We start from the raw sequence: 4,952 nt of genomic DNA, 5'->3' as shown, positions 1-4,952 counted from the left end.
TTACCTTTTCTAGATAATATGTATTTTAGCAGTACCAGGGGGTTCCCTAACTTCAAAAGTGTCCTGAAGGATGATGAAGGTACTGTGCTGGAAATCGATGGCTTTCAAGGAATTATTTCACAGATTAGACCTGTGACATAGGTGAATGTAAACAAGATCAAGCTTGCAGGATTCCAAAGCTGAGGGAGAAATTCGTACAGTAGCGGTGGGGGTTGGTGGCGCCGCTGACAGGTTGCGGGCGCAACTCAACAGCCATAGCGATGGTTCAGTTTGGTTATGACAACCCTTATTTGGGAGAGGGGTGGGGTTGAAACAATTTGTAGCTGGTTAATGAATGCCAGAGTCTTTGCTCCCAGTGTTACATGTGTTTTCTGACTGTGAGGTAAAAACAAATGGCCATTACAGCTAAAGAAGTTAAATTTCTCACGTACCTGTGTGTCTGACATCTGTCAAAAAGCCTATGAAATAGTCTTACGTATTTGCCTTGCTTTGGAGCCTGGAGTGTTAGGTTTTTCCTTGCACTAAGGCTCGAATAAACATTTAAGAAAGTAACAAAACAGTCCTAAAGCTCTTCAAGTCATTGGTTTTCTTATTTTTTTTAGGTTGGTGGGTTATTTTTTTTTTTGTTAGGACATACTGTCAACATTAAACATAGTGCCCGTTTTAAGGTCAAGTAAAATACCGTGTTGGCGATTGGTCCCGCCCACAGGGTTGCCTTTTTGCATTTTATCACTGAGAAGTGTTGGTGTCCCTCTGTTAAACGTGCGAATCACTAGGTCAATGGTTGGTCTGGTCTCTATGGTTTCTAACAGCAATAGAAAACTGTGTTTCTCTCACTTATTACATGGAGTTACCTTCTTGCGGCTGGGAGGAGCGTGCTGCCTTCGAAACAGAATTATTTTGTGTATCTCTGAAACTTCAACTCTCTGGGACTTACTCAGCTGCCTGCTCTAATAGCATTACGTCGATTTGGGACATCATATGATTGAGGGCTGTTCAAAGCAATCTTTCATTCGTGCGGATAAAGCCAGTTTGTATGCGCAGCGCTTCAGAATGACAGCTTTTATGCTGTAAGCAGTGGCTTTTTGAGCACATTCATGTTAAGTAGGTCTGAAAGTCATTACTTTTGGATATGGTGGTTAAGCACTTTAAAAAAAAAAATAAAAGAAATTTAAAAAAAAAATCAGCTTTTCTGATTTCCCTGGCTGCTAAGCCAAAGGGAAGTACTCACGTGACTTTTGTTGTTTTTTATTTTAAAGCAGCAGTAAAGTTTACACTTGAGATTTTTAATGTTGCAACTACTGCTTTCCCCTCTGCCCCCAGCCCACTCCCTGACTTTATACTACTAACTTTCTTTACACAGTGTTATATTTTTGGTAGGATATTTCATATATAAATTGATTGAATCCTCTTTATACTCTGTTTCCTAGAGAAAAGTGGAAGCACGCAGGCTGTGTTGAAGGAGAACTAGAATTCTTTTCCTTGCTAGTCTTTCATCTTTCTTTATTTTTGCCTTTTTGGTATTATCTGTACTAAATAGGATGAACTTTGAAAAAACAGTTGTTTGTATCTTTTTGTGCAAATAAAGATTTCTTACTGTGGAGTAGCGCTTTGAATTCATATTTGTACTTACTAGGAAACCTCTGAACGTGGAAAGTCAGCTCTAATAAAGGTTGTCAATCAACAGCGATCCGTGTGGTTACTTAATTGCTTCATGTGTAGTAGTTTTATACTTCTGCTGTTCTGGGTTTGGGTTCAGAAGCACCTGCTTATTATTCCTCATCATGCCTTTTGCAGGGAAACAGCATCAGAAAGAGGTTTTCAAAGCAGTGCTGCACTGAATTACAGAATGAATGAGCTGCAACAGCTGGGAACGGGTGGAGTTTCAGCTCGGTCAAAGCTACTGAAGGATATGGAAAAGCTCTGATTAGTTCCAGCGGAGTTTCTTGGATGAGTGTGTGTGAGTAAGGCTCGTGGGAATAACTCGCTGTCTTGGTGAGGAGGCTTTTAGTTGCCTGTGCTGGCTGCTTATCCAGCTTCAGCAGGCAGGGTGTGGGATTGCTGCTGAGCTGGACGATTCCTTAAAAACGGCAGCGCAGTGCCTCACCATGGAGAGAGCGGGGTGGCTCACCTGACCCCAGTCGCCTTGTGGTGGGATGTGGATGTCTCGTAATCTCTGTGCATCGCTTGCAAGGGACTTCCAAAAGGCTGGGAAAGTTGTAATGCTGTTGTGTGAGGTGCGGTGGTTTCAGCTGGAAAACCAGGAATGGTTCTGGATGCCTGTGTGCTTGGGAGCGGGACTTGGAAAGGAGAAAGTGAAGGGGAAGTGGGAAGAGTGGGGGATTTATCCAGTAAATGGACCAGAGGCTCCCCTGGTTGAGGGCAATTCCACCAGTAATTGAGGGTGGAAGTGGGAGGTCTGTAAACACAGTCAGAACAAAATGTTTTGGAGGGAGAGGCTGCTGAAGTTCATGGCAAGTTGAAAGGCCCTGAGGGAAGAGTACACATGGGGTCTTGCTTGTAGCTGAGCTGCAAAAGCAGGGGGAGAAAAGGCTCTGACTCCTTGGTGGAGGTGAGGTTTGGGGACCGGTAGCTCAGAGCAGCAAAGCCCAGGTTGCCCACCAGTCTCAACATCAGAAGGATATTGACCACTTGGAGCGAGTCCAGAGGAGGCCACGAAGATGATCAGAGGGCTGGAGCACCTCTCCTATGATGAAAGGCTGCAAGAATTGGGCTTGTTCAGCCTGGAGAAGAGGAGGCTCCGAGGAGACCTCATTGCAGCTTTCCAGTATCTGAAGGGGGCCTACAAGGGTACTGGGAGAGGACTTTTTACAAGAGTCTGTAGTGATAGGACAAGGGGGAACAGGTACAAATTGAAAACAGGGAGGTTTAGATTAGATAGCAGGAAGAAATTCTTCACGGAGAGGGTGGTGAGGCACTGGCACAGGTTGCCCAGAGATGTTGTGGATGCCCCATCCCTGGAAGTGTTGAAGGCCAGGCTGGATGAGGCTTTGAGCACCCTGGTCTAGTGGAAGGTGTCCCTGCCCATGGCAGGGGGCTTGGAACTGGATGGGCTTTAAGGTCCCTTCCAACCCAAACCATTCTGTGATTCTAAGTCTGTGATGGGACACACGGGGGGCTGCCTGTGCAGGTTGGGAATGGGAGCGAGGGGAGGGATGGCAACGGGGACTTGCTTCTGAAAGCAACTGCTTTCTTCTGGGAGGGCACCTGAATTTGCGTGATTCGGTGGATGGTGTTGGAGTAATCCTGGTTCAAAGGCTCTTTACAAAGCTGCTGCTTTATTTCAGGCTGAGTGAGGGTTCCTGTTTAGCACTAAAGAGGAGACTTCAAAGCAAACAAAAAACACTCGGATTTTGTGTAATGGCTGCTTTTTCCCTCACCTTTATTAAATGCCTGCTACAATCACAAAATGGCTTTGGTTTCCTAATGTTTTGCTTCTGGTGCTTACTGTCCAGTTAATCAAGTACCATCAAAACTCCTTTCATTTCCACTCATTTCTACATTAGTTTTCATGCCCTGAATACGGAGTTTCTCTGGAATGATAAGCTATGAGATCAGCAAAGTCACTGCACTCACCATCAGAACAATCGTGCTGGGAGGTGAAACGTGGTTGGTGTCTTGCAGGCCCTGCTCTAATCTATGGCAAAAATAACGTGTAAAGGAAGAAACCAGATGATGTGATTGATGACTAGAGTCAGCTGTGTGATAACCTTTTCCAAGGACAGGTGTTTAATATGGAGATACTGGCATTTCTGCAGGGAATCGGGAGAGTTTCTAGCACGGTCTGTGCTGGGGCTGGGTGTGGGCTTAGGGAGCTGAGGCTCCAGCGTCTTCCGCTGCGGCACACAGCTTCAGCACTGTGCACCTGCTCTGCTTGAAGGATGATGCTGGCCCAAACTGGTTTCCCCCAGCATCTGCTTTGGGGCCAGAGGAGCCTCCTGGGCCGCCTCTGATTTGTGCTGGCTAACGTGAGCATGTGGGAGCACCCCAACCACAGGTGCTTCTCCGGAGGCACGGTGGGCTAAGGCGGACTTCCCTCCCTTGCGCAGATTAGAGGTGAGGGAAGAGAGAGGTTTGTGTTTTGCAGGGAGATTTTGTTACTTTCAGCCTTATACAGAGAAGGAAAAAGCTGCATTTTTCTCCCCAGATAAAACAACTTTCCCCTTTTTTTTTGCTGAATCCCTGCTTTGATGGGTTGGTGTACAGAGTGCGGGATGGGAGCTTGCTCATCACGAATGTCATTGGTGTGTTACAGGGATCTCCGCTCTACATGGACACAGACAAATTGCTGAGGGGAGCCCATTTGGCATTGGGGAACACTTTCCTCTTTCACCTAAGATCCTGGAAGTCACCTAGTCCAAGTCCCTGCTCAAGCAGAACCGTCTCTGAAGTTGGATCAAGTTGCTCCAACTCATTTCTCTCAGCTGTGGCAAGGGTAGTGCCAGGGAACTGGCGCTGGAAGGAAGGAATATGGGAATACTCTGTAGTATATTATAACATGGAAAGGAGCCTGCTGCTTGAAGTGTGAGCTAGGCTTGGGCTTTTTTGTCTCCGTGCATCTCCCTTGCAAACGCGACTGGGCAGAATAGGGCTGACCGGGTGGCAAGACTGCAACAATGTCCCTGCCGTGTTCTGCAGTGTCAGAGAGAAAGTTTCGTAGACTAAACTGCTGATTACTTTGTTAAAAAATAACTTAATGAGTTAAATAGCCTGCTGCTTGAAGTGTGAGCTAGGCTTGGGCTTTTTTGTCTCCGTGCATCTCCCTTGCAAACGCGACTGGGCAGAATAGGGCTGACCGGGTGGCAAGACTGCAACAATGTCCCTGCCGTGTTCTGCAGTGTCAGAGAGAAAGTTTCGTAGACTAAACTGCTGATTACTTTGTTAAAAAATAACTTAATGAGTTAAATAGTTCATAATGAACTCTGAAATCT

This window comes from Eurypyga helias, unplaced genomic scaffold (genome assembly GCF_000690775.1).
Source record: "Eurypyga helias isolate BGI_N326 unplaced genomic scaffold, ASM69077v1 scaffold33031, whole genome shotgun sequence".
Taxonomy (NCBI): domain Eukaryota; kingdom Metazoa; phylum Chordata; class Aves; order Eurypygiformes; family Eurypygidae; genus Eurypyga; species Eurypyga helias.
Note: the sequence above shows the minus strand (reverse complement) of the source record.